Raw genomic sequence first — 15391 nt, 5'->3', positions numbered from 1 at the left:
CATTTTACAAAGGGCAGACTGAGAATGGGGGCAGGTGTAAGCCTAGCCACACTTATCAAATCTATGGCTAAAATGGCACTTGAGATCTGTGCCGAGTTTGAGACTGGGCTGATATAAGATAAATGTGATGTATTAATTTATTTGAACACATCTTTACTTTGAAATCAGTCCCACGGATTTGCACTTCAAAGTGGTATATACGCAATGTCCACATGCTATTATTATTTAGTTAGCTTGTTAGTGGTTTAACACAAAATAAAAAAGTCTACAAGCAACTTAAGAGGCGTAGCATTATAAACAGGTGATGATACATTAAGATAAACCCCTGCAAAACTCATTAAAGAGATCCAGCTGTGATCCTATGTACTGAGAGCTAACTCCATTCTCTTGAGAGTGAATCCTTAGGTAGCCAAAATGGTATTGTCTATGCACAAGTGGGGGAGGAGTATTGGCAGGCTTGGAGGATCCACAAGTTTTGCAGAAGTACAGCAAATACTTTAAAAGGGGAAACCCCTAGGCTAGGGGTGTGGGAGCCCCAAAGCGGACTATGCCGGGAATGTTAGCTGATGGAGCAGATGGAAAATCATGTGGGAGAGGGAATGGAATGAAGTACAGTAGAAGATCTGTTTGGCTGGCACCCTGAGCAGCAGTTCTTCACACTGAAACATCCTTACAGGTGCAACAGCTGGTTTGTAAAAATATTTTATGTCCTGCTTTAAAAGGACTCCCAAAGGTGACTTGCAGTCATTGAAAGAATACAACTACAGTGGAACCTCGGTTTACGAATTTTTGGTTTACGAACGCCGTGGACCCATCTGGAACGGATTAATTCACTTTCCATTACTTTCAATGGGAAAGTTTGCTTCAGTTTATGAACGCTTCAGTTTATGAACAGACTTCCGGAACCAATTACACCCATGTTTCGGGTTAAGTACGCTTCAGGTTGAGTACTCCGCGGACCTGTCTGGAAAGGATTAATCCACTTTCCATTACTTTCAATGGGAAAGTTTGCTTCAGTTTATGAATGCTTCAGTTTATGAACAGACTTCCGGAACCAATTGTGTTCATAAACTGAGGTACCACTGTACCTTAAAAACAGATAAAACCAAACAAACGAGACTTGGACCAAATGCTTAGAAAATTTTAAAAGTTATTTCACTTAAAAAGTATAGCGGAGGGAGCCAACTGGGCCTTTCTAGTTGAGTGCTTCCACTGAGGACGCCTTGCCCTGTGTTTCACTTCCAAAGACAACAGGACACAGTGAAGAATTTGATAATGAACACAGCCTGCTATGTACATCTTGCATGGCATGCCATCAGATATATCCTGGTCTCAAACCACTTAGGACAGGAATGGGCAACCTGTGGCCCTCAGTGTGTTATTGGGCCACAACTCCTGCCCTGGGGCTTTGGGGTGAAGTGTGGGTGATAAATTGCTACCGTCGCCATCTCGCATCATCCCTGACCATTGGCCTTGCTGGCTGGGGCAGATGGGAGTTAGGAGTCCATAGCTTCTGGGAGGCCACAGATTCCCCATCCCTTTTTCAGCAGTAACAAGCTCACTTTAATTGAGCCAGTACGTACTTGTTCACACAGCACATAATTAGAACGATAGAATTCACTTCCCACAGGATGTGGTTATGGTCACCAATTTGAAAGGCTTTAAATGATGATTAGACAAATAGATGGAGGATAAGGCTTGCAGTGGCTACTAGCCCCTGTGGCCACGTCCTACCTCTGCTGTCAGAGACAGGATGCTACTGAATGCCGGCTGCTGGCCATCGGAAGTGGGGGAAATTGCTGTTGCGCTCTGGTCCTTTTTGTAAAAGTCTTTCCACAGGCATCCGGTTGGCCACCGTGAGAACAGAGTGCTGGACTAGATGCCCCTTTGGTCTGATCCAGCAGAACTCCAATGTTTGCTTATGTTCCCAGCTGAAATCGCCCAAATGTCTCAACAGCAAATCCTGAAGAATGACACCCTGACCTCGACAGTTCACAACACCCAGCCCGCAAAAGACCCCCATGCAATTTAGGATAATACTTTGCAGCATAAAACAATAGAAAAATACTTAACTAACTGACCAATCAGGCGGTTCTCCCGCCTCCCCCCCATAAAAGTCCTGTGCCCTTCTAACAAAATTCTTGTCTATGCCCACGTAGTCATGCGAACTGTAATCCAGAGAAGTCTCTGCCATAATAAATGTGAGGGGCTTCAAGGTGCCACAAACCTGCTGATTTGTCTGCAAGAATCTGAAAGCGTACCTACAAAAGGTTTCAACGAAACTTCCAGTACAAAATCGTTGAGACGAAACAAAATGAACCGGGGGGGGGGAGAGAATACACAAGGGGGCAGCAGGAAGTAAAGCAGAGGCCAACAAGAGTAAGGTTGCAATATGGTGGCAATTTCACTTGGGGAGCAGAAGTATCGAAAGGAGCAGGACAACTCTCTTAAGTAAATGATGCTCAGAAGGAGGCGAGGGAGCCTAACGCAGGCGCAGGTGCGCCTCTCTCTTCCCTCCATTGACAAACTGGAAAGGCGGGGGAGCCAGGAGGAGGAGCTTAAGTTGGAGGACAGAGGCGGGGCTACGCGAGCGGGCAGGCGGGGGTACAGAGCGCGCGGAGGAGGAGGAGCATCGGCAAGAGAACGCCGAGTTAAGGGGAGGGGAGGGGCCAAGCGGAAGGAGGAGGAGGAGGAAACAGCAGGTCGGCCGCTGGAGACGCGCGCGGGGGATTGTGGGATTGCGGCGGTGAAGGCAAAAAAAAAAAAAAAAAAAAACACAGAAAGAAAAAAAAAGAAAAGAAAGAAAGTGAAGAGCGGCTGAAGCGAGCGAAAGAGGCTCCTCTCCCGCGAGCGAAAAAGGAGCAGGAAGGAGGGGGCTCGAGCCCGGTGAGAGCGGTTGGCGGAGGGGGCGGGGGGAGGAAAACGGGGGGCGGGGGCGGAGATAGAAGGCGGGGGCGGGAGTGTGCTATATATATATAGGTATGTATATACATATACATAAATATATATATGTATGTACTGTCTGTATGTGAGGGAGTAGGGAGCGGTGTGGGAAGGAAGCTGCCGCCATTTTAGAGCTCCCTAAGGGAGACCCTCCCCCTCTTATACTTCACACCCACTCCGTGTTCCCCCTCGCACGCCCATATTTGATTTTTTAATCCTTTCCTCTGCCCCTCGTAATTCCTCCCGAGGCCCACCTCTTTCTCCGTGTCAGGTAACGAGCCTCCTTCCTTCCTTCCCACCCTGCCTCCGACTCGGCGGCTTCACCTCTGTCTCCCCCCCGATAGCCTCTTCTTCTCTACACTCCCATCCTCTTAAAAGTGTCTTTACTGTCTTTGGAAACAGCAGCAGCGACACAGTTTCTCTGCTATAGTTGCTATTCAAGAGGAGAGAGGGCCCGCTCTCAACTGCCCCCTAAAAAGCATAACAAACACGTTTTGTTGCAACCTGCAAAAGTTCAGGGAAGCCGACCTTTCAAAACCCGTTTGAAGGGAACTGGAAACCCAGAAAACTGAAGTGGAAGTGCTCTCCTTTTGTAAAAACTTGAGTCATGTTTGCTAGCTGGTCAGACTGATAAACAGGTGTTTTATCTCCTTTTTGAAAGGTGCAGGCCCTGGTTTTTCTTGCCTTTCTTGAGTACAGAGAATTGTATGTGGGTGGGTTAGTGATTTTTTTAAGGCGTGTTAGTGATGGTGCACAAATGCACACACAGTTTTCTTTATTTTTACTTGCTATTCTTTCTTGCTATTCAGGGTTTGATTAGCTGGGAGGGAAAGAATTCAGGGCCCTACTACGTATTCAGTCCTCACCCCAGGTGTGCTTTTCTCACAATACCTAACTCCTTCCAGATTTTTTCTATCCTCTTCTCCCTCCTCACCCTACTAGCTGTAAACCATGTATTTTATTTAATACTGAAACGCCCACAGGTACCATGTCTGTTTATTTCTTCTAATGCTATACAAAATAATTGCTGCTCTGTACTTCACTCCACATGATTGCTGACATGAATTAGAAATGCTACATGTTCTTAAATTGCAAACAGAAGCTTCACCCTTGTTATATAACACTCCGTAACCTTCCTGCTGTGTACAGAAGGGTGGTTAAAGTGTGTTAATGGATAAACTTAGTTCTGATAACTGAGTACACATGGACCACTAACACCTCCCTGCTGACATTGAATGACCCTAAGGGCTATGGCCCTAGGTTCCCTTTTACAGAGATGTCCTGGAAAAGCTTGATCTCTCAACCTCTTTCCATCCACAATTGTGTGACTGTTTTGTACTGTTCACTGAGGGCTCCTGGTTGTTTCCCCACACTCTATTCCCTTCTTTCCACAAGCTTTAATTTTCCTGGTAAGCTGTAAAAACATGGCTTGTCATTTTTGCTGTATTTGGTGAGTCAGAGGAATAATGGTTCCACATCTCTCTTGAAGGCAGGAGCTGACCTCTCTGATGGTCTTGGGATTCTATGACTCCCTTCACAGTAACTTTCATTTTGTGCAGGATAGGGAACTGGCTGTCTTTGAATATGTTTGCTACCTTAGGTGGGAGTTGCCTCATGTTTTTCAGGTGTGTGGAGAAAATGCATTGCTGGTTTAATTTACTGCATTAACCTTTAGATGGCTTCACCTGGAGATGTGGGGCGTTTTAACAAGTTGAAAAAGCAGATGAACTTTGTTTTATGTTAAAATACTGGCTGAGTGGCATTTGGGGGATCAAGAAATTGGATTCTGGCTTTCCTTTCACATAGCTGTTTTCCTTGTTGAGCCTTCTGGATACGTGAATTTTGGGTCCCCTATTTATTTGGAGGAGAATCCATATATTTTTGGTTACTTTTAATGTGGGCAGGTGCCTACTTCTTGGGACCTTTCTAAACAGGAAACTGGAATGTGCTCCGCTTTCTCTTCTCACTTATTTGTGTCTTTTAATTCATGGTCCTTGTCACAGTTTCTGTGGACCTGATGTTCCCTTGGTCTCTGTTCATTCTGTCAATAAAATAAATGAAACTATAAAGTGCTGATTCATGAAAGTGAGCTTGCAAGACTGCTGGTGTATTGACCAAGGAAAGACTGCTAGGTGAATTACAGTCATTGCAGCATCATGTGTGTGCGTCTGTCCATATCTTAAAAGTAAATGAAAGACACTCAGCTTGGTTCCGGAATGAGGGGCTTGCTCTCTGGGTAATGATGCGAAGTTAGAATTGTGGAGAGAGGAGGAGTTCTACTTGGGTAACTGTAGAAAAGGCCTCATAGTTTGTGAATAGTGAAAATTGGTTTGAATTGTTGGAGATGCAGCTTAGGCAAGTAAGGACTGGGGCAGAATGCTTCAGAACCTACAGTCATTTCCTCTGCTACTGTGGCATAACAGGATTAAATAGCAAGGAAATGTGATGGCATTGTTATGTGCTTACCTTGACTTTTGAGTAGTGGTGGAGAAAAAGGGTTCTGATCAAATGGCGTTTTTGCCATAACCCCACTAGTGGTGCCCCCATCAGTTTCTTAGTCAAGCAAATGAACCAGCTGTCAGAAACTCTGTTACTGAGAACCAATGTGGTGTAGTGGTTAAAGTGTTGGACTAAGACCTGGGAGAACACTCAGCCATGAAGCTTACTGGGTGGCGAGTCACTGTCTCTCAGCCTAACGCAGGCATAGGCAAACTCGGCCCTCCAGAGGTTTTGGGACTACAATTCCCATCAACTCTGACCACTGGTCCTGTTAGCTAGGGATGATGGGAGTTGTAGTCCCAAAACCTCTGGAGGGCCGAGTTTGCCTATGCCTGGCCTCACCTATCTCACAGGGTTGTTATGAGGATAAACTGAGAAGAGGGTGAGCTATGTATGCCACCATGAGCTGGGGGGGGGGGGGAGGTGGTATATAAATGTAGTTATAATAGTTATTACAATAGCAACTTTTATTATTATAATAATAAGTCATTGCAGCAGCCCATAATCTGAAAAGTAGAGGTGCTAGTTTAATCTAGTGGCAATATAGAGCTGAAATGGTAAGCATTGGGGAGACGTGTGACTTTTGCCTACTGTGTTATGTGATGTGCATGCATTGTTGAATCTAGTCTTACAGTACAACCCTGCACATGTTTACTCAGAAGTGAATCTAATTGTGTTCAGTGGTGTTTACCTGCAAGTGGTGTTTATCTGAATATAGGATTTCAGCATAAATTAGTTGAACTTAGTTGTCCTTGAAATCAATGGGCAAGTCAGTAATAATTTAAGTTCCACAAAAATAAAAAAAATGGAACTGAAGTATTGTTAAATTAGCCGGGATGCCACCCATCAGATATAGAGTATAACCTTTCACATGAATTTGCACATTGTCATTATGTTGGATTTTCTGTTTTGTGAAAATACATATGTTTAACTGATTTAACGATTGCACCTGTTTTGGGATACTCCTGAACTGAAAGTTTGCATTTCTAATGCACAGAACAGGAGCACTTAATTGGGAAGTGCATCCAAGGAATCTGGAGGGGGGGAGTTGTGAAGCAAGGGGAACCTTTATAGCTTGTATAATGTTTGGATCTGACTTCAAACAAAAATTACACTAAGACGTGTTGGGTGATTAATATTATTTTGCTTTCCCCTTGTACCCTGCTATCATCCTCGGTCCGTTTCCCTACTTTAGGGCAGAGTCTGGGAGGATTGGTCAGGTGTGTGTATATATGTGTGTTTTGTTTCATTTCTCTGTTTATATTTGGCTGCTGTCCATTCGTGAGATCAAAATATGCAGAAGGTCTATGGCAGTGGTGTCCCCTTTCCATTTATCTGTCTGCTATTAAAGGCAAAAGGGGATTCTACCCATCTGTCTCTGTGCCTTGGTTAAACTTGGGACCACTTCAACCTTTTTCTTTCTTTACCTGGGGGAGTTCAATATCTCAGAGCTGCTGGTGGTTGTTTTTTTAAGCCTACCACAAGAGATCAAGATCCACAGCTAGGCATGGTTAAATGTAGGAGATGTACAGCTGCTGCTTGCCTTGACAGCTTTGGCAGAAGAGACATAAAGCTAATCCTGCTGCTACAATCAGCACATAAGGAAGTAATTGAAATAAGAGACTTCAATTTCCAACAAAGCGTTTCTTTTAGTACCTTTTGACAGACAGCCTGGGATTTGAAATCCTTATTTATTTTCCACAGCAGGACTGATCTGGGGCAGGAGTAATGTATACTTCTATGCTCAGTCAGCAGTAGGGACAAGGGCTTGTTGCACACAGGCCAGATATGAGAGATTGTGCCACAGTAAATTAGCTGTTGTTTTGACAAATGCCACCTTTTGCTTAGCTTTGATGGAGCTGTAGTGTAAGGAAGTGCCCATCCAATATACAAACCACCCCCATCATTGCCAGAAGAGTTCTGTGGAGTGGGTTGACCTAGGTCTTGTTTATACAATCAATATACCATAGATGTTTTCCTAGAGTGGTTTTCCTGAGATATACCCTGTCTACACAAGAAAGGGATCTTGGGTCTTTCAGGAACATACCTTCACTAAATATTTTGGACCACCCATGGTGCACTGTGGTCCTCTTTGACATTTTTTTATGGTCACCTTAAAAAGTGATGGATAACTGTGACAAATGTGTGTCATACAGGAGCACTCAATGAGAAGCCACAGTTGTTTTGCTTGGTGGAAAAGCAGGGTTTGCTCTGCTTAATTTTGGTATCTTCCCACAGTGAAACAACAGTGTAGTTCACTTGTACAACGATGATTAATTACCCGCGCTTCACCCTAAGGTCCCAGAGTGGATTACAACATTTAAAAAATTAAGAACAACTTAACAACCACAAAAATAGGGTGAGTCCTGAAAATATACACCTCAAGTGTCAAAAGCCAGGGTATAGAGGTGCATCTTCAGCTGTCACTGGAAACTCTGTAATGAAGGTGCCAACTCTGTGGGAAGGGAGTTCTACAACTTAGAGGCTGCCACAGATGATGCAATTACCGGTAGCTCTTCCCTGCCAAAGAACCACTGTGCTGTGGCAGCTAGAATTCTTGCTTCTCTGTCTGACTTCTGGCAGCAGTAGCACTACACTTCGTTTCATTGGTGGTGGGAATGTAGTACAGATGGCTCCAGGCTCTGGCTATAAAGCATGGGTTGCTGTGCCTGCGGCCCTCCAGACATTGCTGAAAACAAATACCCATCAGCCCCAGCCAACAAGGCCCAATGGTCAAGAACGACAGGAGTTGTAGTCCAACAACATCTGAATTGCCACAGGTTCCCCAGCCCTGCTGTAAAGGATAGGATTGTAGCAGGAGGGAAGGGAAGGCAGGGATTGAGAGGTGGGCCATTCCATTTTGCGTCTCATCTAGTTGCCCAAGGTAAAATGGTCAACAGTTTTACTACTATCACTGCTGCCGATACTACTACTACTACAAATATAATCATGGTATTTATCAGACTGGTCAGTTGCTTGTTACTCCAGTGTCTCCAGCTGATGTACAACGCATTAAAAACCTAAATAGAAATGAATAGAGAAATGCATAATGCCATAAAAAACAAAGCAAACAAATACAGTACTTAAGAGGTGATCCCATTAAATGAGAAACCTCTCTTCAGGTTGCATAAGAATTGGGAATTTGGAAAGAACTTGGAGGATGAATCCAAAATGGGCAATGAAAGTATCTGCATAATTTTTAAATGATCAGAAGGCCTTGATGTGTTGAGAATGAGTGTTTGTGCATGTACAGTGGTACCTCGGTTTATGAACACAATTGGTTCCGGAAGTCTGTTCATAAACTGAAGCGTTCATAAACTGAAGCGAACTTTCCCATTGAAAGTAATGGAAAGTGGATTAATCCGTTCCAGACGGGTCCGCGGAGTACTTAAACTGAAGCGTTCATAAACTGAAGCATGGGTGTAATTGGTTCCGGAAGTCTGTTCATAAACTGAAGCGTTCATAAACTGAAGCAAACTTTCCCATTGAAAGTAATGGAAAATGAATTAATCCGTTCCAGATGGGTCCGCAGCGTTCATAAACCGAAAATTCATAAACCGAGGTGTTCATAAACCGAGGTTCCACTGTATATGTACAGCCTGTAATTGAACAGATGTCAAAACTTGCATTTTACCAGAAATATACTGTGCTAAAATGTAATAGTAACTGGAGAGTTAATACTCCAGTTGCAAATAATCACAGCAACCAGGGGGAAGCTTAAGAACTGCCTCCATACAACTAGGGAGGGGAATATTTTTAAAATTGGTGTAGAACCAGTTCTCATATTTTGAGGCCACCCACATCCACAAAAGGTTAATATAGGCATGAGTATGCAGTATAAATTTGTGGGCTAGACACCTTAACCATGTTTCAAAGGCTATCTTGCTTCCTCCTGAGCTGTAGTTTACAGGTTTCTCGGTTGCTAGTTAGGGGGCAAGTAATGGTTGATAAATTTCTGTAGTTTGCTTTCTCAGTACTATTGGTCTTTCTTGACAGCATGCAGTGCATAGAATGTGTTGCGTATTCTTGGTTAATTCAGAGGTGACTCCCATCAAGTATGCATCTTAGAACAGATCCTAGAGTGCTCCGCAGCAGGCCGATGTTAAAACCTCTACAGGTGATATCCACCATGGAGTCTTTCCTTTCCAAAAGCATTTTATTTCTTTCCCAAACCTCATACAATGATCTAATCACATGATTTGTAAAACCTTTATGTACTTTTGTCTTCTCATACCAGAGGTAAGCATGCCATGCAATGTCAGAATCTTAAGGAAGCTTTTATTCTTACTCATTCCTGTTTGTTTACTTATTATTTCATTTATATGTGTCATCACTGCAAATGAAGAAAAGCCTAAAAATGTAAGAGGTAGGTCTACCAAAAGACTTGGAAAACAGAAAAAAATAATTTGGGTTTGCTTACTTTTCTCCAGGAGGTAGGGCATGTCTCTGTAACCTTAATTGCTTTCTTCCCCCTGCCCCACATACAGAAATTGTGCTTCTCTTTTCACTGTTGCTGTGAGACACTCCAATTATTGCCAAACCCAGTACAGTACAGTACTGTACTTGACAATCTGAATCAGAAAATCTAACTTGGATCTCTCCCCTACTCACCTAGTCATAAATTTAGAATGTGGAATTCAGGTTTTCTGATTATAGAATTTGGCAAGCGTGTTGAGTTTTTGTGGGTTTTTTTAAGGCAGTTTGTGGTCTTGGGCCTAGTGCTGTGTACATATTTCAACATGCTTGTGCGTGCATGCAGTTTTGAGTAAGAGTGTGTGGCATAGCTGGACTGAAACGGATAGGGTGTGCTGGAGAGGACACACTGTAAAAAAAAAAAAGCACAGCAGCATTTCAGAGTTCCTGGCTGACAATGGCTATACAGTTGTACCTTGGAAGTCAAATGGAATCCATTCCGGAAGTCCGTTCGACTTCCAAAACATTTGGAAACCAAAGCGCAGCTTCAGATTGGCTGCAGGAAGCTCCTGCAGCCAATCGGAATCAGCGCTGGGTGTTCGGCTTCCAAAAATTGTTTAAAAACCGAAACACTCACTTCAGGGAGTCGATTTGTTCAGGAGCCAAGGTGTTTGAGATCCAAGGTACGACTGTAGTGGCATGATAAAGCTGGGCATATCTGTCTTGGGTCTCCTGCGTGGGTGTTCAATGCATTCTTTCAAAAACACACTCATTCTGTCTCTCAGCAAGTTTCCCATTGGCTCTGGGTGTCCTCCCCTTTAGGAAAGCTTTAACTACCGTGTTTCCCCTTTTTTAAGACACCGTCTTATAACTTTTTCCCCTCAAAAAAACACACAGTGGCTTATTTTCAGGGGGTGTCTTTTTTTAAAAAAGTGCTGGTACAACTGGGACCCACTGGCTCAGGACGCTCAGTGCTCTCTTCTGCGCGCTGCTGGGCGTGTTGTTGGCGCTGCCAGTTCCGAGCGCCTGCAGGGTGGGGTGGGGGGTGGCAGTGCTTTAAACCCCCAACCCTTTAGAAAGCAATGGAAGTTATGGACCGTAACAATCCTTAAGAGGCGCAGGTCTTAAAAAAAACCCTGGTATCACCCTTGAAGCACAGCCTTCCAAAGTCAGGGGGGAAGAGGTCTGTTTAGACAAAGGAAAGGATCGGGGGTGATTCTGCGCCCTGGGACCCACAGAACTACTTTAAAAATCCCAACCTGGGGGGGGGGGTCAAATAGTGAAGCCCCATAGCCCTGTAGCAACAGAAGGCACATTCTGAAGCACCCGAGCTGTTCGGTTCCATAAAAAATCCAGGAACTGTAAAATCAACAACAATAATGGGGGGCACTCTATCCAAAGAGTTAAGAAGGAATGGGAAAGTGTTGAGTTATATATGGAAAAATATGGAAAGGAAAGTTAGTTAAAGATAAAAAATAAATAATTATCGCAAGGGAAAAAATAACATCATAAAGGGTAATAATATTAAATATAAAATAGACAACACAACAGAAAAAGCAAGTATATGACTAAATGAGATCGCACAGGAGTGAGGGAAGTGGGGAGAGAGGGAGGGGGGTAAGGAATGGAAGGAGGCAATGGTTGGAGGAGGGTATAGGGGGATGAATTAAAGGAAAATTAAGACTGAGAGGCGCATGGTTTTTGTTTTTTAAAGATGCAAAGGCTTGCAATCAGCCAAAGTATAGAGCCCAACTTCCAGGAGACTGCGATCTACTTGCGGATTTATAAACTGGAGGTGATCTACCCCTGTTTTATTGGTGTTCAGGTCAGAGTTGTTTTTAGAGAGAGGAAATATCCCATTTTTGAGGTTAAAGTAAAAGTTCCTGACCTTTTTTTTATAATGAGGAAATGCTGCTAAAACTCCGTTCTTCATTCCACGAAGGGGAGAGGGGGCGGGGCCGGGTGCTCAAAGACAAAAGAAATGGAAAAGGAGATAGCGATCAACTGCAGCCTCCTGCAGCCGCCGGGAGAGGCAGGGGCTGCAGCCGAGTGCTGCTTCGCAAACAAACGGGGGAAAGTGCTTAGAACCCAGAGAATCCAGCTGAAAAACACGAAGCAGCAACAGCAATTGCACACACACCATCCCAAGCCAGCACAGTAACCAAGTCCCAAAAGCAAGAAAGGACTCAGCAAACACTGCTGCGGCCGGCGTTGCTGCTGCTGACTCGGGGAGCTCAGTGCTCTCTTCTGCACAGCGACTATCACTATGGCTTATTTTCCGGGTACGGTTTATATTTCTCAAATGCTTAGAAATGCTGCTATGGCTTATTTTATGACTACGCCTTAAAAAGGGGGAAACACGGTATAACTGCTGTGGGGCAAGAGTTCCTGCTGGGGGGCTATACCTACCACACTCCAAAGTGTAGGTTCTCTGGAGTTGACAGGCATTTGTTCATACTGAAGTTCATAAATCAAGACTAGGTAATAGAGTGGGTTTAGGAAAGGTAATGTAAGAACGGGCGGGTGGGGTTCAACCAGGGATTGAAGGTAATCTCTCAGCTAGTGAACGATGACGAGCAAAATAGCCTCCATGACTGTGGAAATGATCTGAGGTATATGTGAGGTGACTGTGCTAATAGAGAGCAAGAGCTCTTGATCCTAGCCAAGGAAGCACATGGCCTTAAACTCTTTGCCAATAGTGAAACTGGAGGCTTGTAAAAGAGACCACCTTCTGCTATACTGTGACAAGGGTCATGTGCGTCGAAAAATGTTGCCCTACATATATTTAACAGAGAGTCCTGGCAAACATTAGTTTTGTTTTGTTTTTAGTATTTAGATAAATTCTGCCTTGTTTGCAAATGCCTCAGTAAGGCTAACAAAATAAAGATAAAACATAATAACAGAAGTGGAAGATCAGAGAAAGATAATAATAAAAGCAATAATTCATTTAAAACAGTCAAGAAACCAAAGGAGGCTCAATTATCTTAAACTCCAATCAAATACAATTAAAAGCCTGGGAAAATAGGGTGGACGTCACTTGGCCCCTACAAGGTATTAAAGAAGGTGCTAGGTGAAAATGCTTAGGGAGGGAGTTCCATAATTTGCTACTGAGAAGGCCTTCTTTCAGTCGCCACATTGTGTGGCATGATTGGGCCAGCCTACTCTTTCATAACAAGTGGAGATCTGCCTATTTGAAATATTCTCGGTTCTCGGAAGTTTTTACTTCCCTCTCAATCCATTAGTAGAGAGTAGTCTATGCATGCACAGGTTATCCCTTTTGGCTCCTTTAGGCTGAATACTTTCTTTAATATTTGCCCTTCTTCCCATTTTCCCGGAAGTTCTGGTCAGCATCTCCTGTGTCTTTTAAATCCCAGGCCCAAGCTGTAATCCAGGGCTGTGGGATCTCTGGCCAACCAAATGTTGTTGGACAACAACAACAACAACACACACACACACACACACACACACACACACACACACACACACACACACCCTGTCCGCCCCATCAGCTCCAGGCAGCATGACCAATGATCAGAGATGATGGGAGTGATCTGGAGAACCATGTATTCCCCACTTGTGCTCTAGCCCTGCTATCCATGGTTAGGCATTAGACACTGGCTAAGCCTTGCAATTTGCCCAATTTTGTGTTGTCTTTTTCAATTTCCTAGCACACCTATCTACTGTCCCTATTCATTCTGCGCAGGCCCTAATTCTTGGCATGCTTTAGGAATGATCATCAACTGCTTATGACACTGTGGCTGGTGCTTGCTTGGGTTTCGGGTGAATTTGAGACAACACAAGCCTCTCTTCCACCTCAGCTGAACCCTGATGACTCTGCTTCTGTGTCCATTCAAGCTGGCTTTTTAGCCTGCCACTTACAAAGGTTTACAAAGGGCTCATTAAGGAATTGTGACCAATTGGCAAAGCGTTAGTGGAGTTGTGCAAGTGACCTTGGCTGATCCCGCTAACTGAGGGTGGGGCCAGAAAATCATCTAGGCTGCACTCTGGCGCAATGAGAAAGTTTGAGAATGAGAAAGTAAATAATTGTCCTGGAAATATTAGTGCCATTTTTGTATGCATCATAGGGCATGTGCCAGTGCACAAATGAGAAATGCAAGAAATGGTTTTGGATTATGATGGAAGAAAAAAAAATAAGAAATTTGAATCACTGAGCTGTGGATGTGCATATGTGTAGTGTGAGTGTGCTAAATTAAAACCTGTACTCTATAACAAATAGTTTCTTGCTGAAAGCCATAAACTTCTTGTTTCCCATCAGTAAAATAGGGCTCTTTGTCTTCTCGTATTCATATAACCTGATTTTGGTAGCGATTCCTGGCAATTTCAGCCTTTTTATTTTAATAAAGAGGTTTCTAGAGCTAATGGTCAGGGAAGACTTTTGACAACAAGCAGGGGATGTGATCCTGTTGTTTGGCAGATATTTTATTCCTGTGAGGCTGTGTCCCCTCCCATGGCCTCCAGTCATATTCCCCCACCCATGCCACTCCTCATGCCACTTACTACTGCTCTTCATTTAAAAACAAAATATTGGGTTCAGAATAAAGCATACAAATGGAACACTGTGAGCTAACTTGGCAAAGAAGTTTTTTTTTATAAAAAAAGTGTGTGTAATTTACTTTTGATTCAAGTAAGTAAGTAAATTTTAATTTATATCCCGCCCTCCCCGGCCAAGACTGGGCTCAGGGTGGCTAACATCAGATATCAAATACATTAAAACAATAATAATAATAACTTTATTATTTGTACCCCACCCATCCAGCTGGGTTTCCCTAGCCACTCTGGGCAGCTTCCAGCAAAGATTAAAATGTCACACATTAAAAACTTCCCTAAACAGGGCTGCCTTCAGATGTTTTTCTAAATGTCAGGTAGTTGTTTACCTCTTTGACATCTGATGGGATTAAAGACACCTTAAAAATTAGAATGAGGATAAAATTTAAATATTGCCCATGAATTACAACCATAGGGTTCGAGAACCTCAAGTATTCATCAGGGCCAGCTATCCATGTTGGTCCCACATGAGCAGATAAAAGGGCCAAAGAGGTAACTTACAGGGTCCCATAGAGGGGGGTCAAACTGGGTCCGGACCGAAGGCCAGGCAGAACAACTCTGTCTTGCAGGCCCTGCAGAAAGATGTCAAGTCCCGCAGGGCCCTGGTCTCCTGCGATAGAGTGCTCCACCAGGCTGGGGCCCAAGCCGAAAAAGCCCTGGCCCTGGTTGAGGCCAGTTTAACCTGCTTGAGACTCAGGACCTCCAATATGTATTATTATTTGCGGGCCATACTACTAGTTGGGTTAGTTGTGTACCTGGTATGAGCAGTCCTAACAGCAGCAATCACACTCTTCAGGTGGTTGTACTGATGAGAAGAGAACTATAAGGAATGCCCTTGCCCTGCCTTTTAATGATATAGCCTACTAGCTAAATCTAAACACATGCTGTAATGTGGTGGTTTTGTTTTAAAAATGGGAAGTTAGAATGTTGGTTTGACAAATCTCATCACTTGACCCAGGAACCTGTCATA

The 15391-nt window shown here is 43.7% G+C and overlaps 1 protein-coding gene across 13 annotated transcripts in view; it reads left to right on the top strand.

The window, feature by feature from the left end:
* The first annotated feature begins 2608 nt into the window (after window positions 1–2608).
* Window positions 2609–15391, top strand: part of PPP6R1 (protein phosphatase 6 regulatory subunit 1) — a 49990-nt gene continuing 37207 nt past the window's right edge. For 5 of the 13 annotated variants that reach the window (XM_035134594.3, XM_088655790.1, XM_088655794.1 and 2 more), the window contains exon 1: window positions 2660–2886. The gene's annotated coding sequence lies outside the window, so the exon portion shown is untranslated. Of the gene's footprint in view, window positions 2887–3162; window positions 3215–15391 lie in introns of those variants that run through there. The other 8 variants (XM_088655796.1, XM_088655795.1, XM_088655792.1 and 5 more) reach the window with 6 other exon arrangements.

This window comes from Zootoca vivipara, chromosome 12 (genome assembly GCF_965207765.1).
Source record: "Zootoca vivipara chromosome 12, rZooViv2.hap1.1, whole genome shotgun sequence".
NCBI classification, from domain to species: Eukaryota; Metazoa; Chordata; class Lepidosauria; order Squamata; family Lacertidae; genus Zootoca; species Zootoca vivipara.
This window is presented reverse-complemented; position numbering and strand designations above follow the sequence as displayed.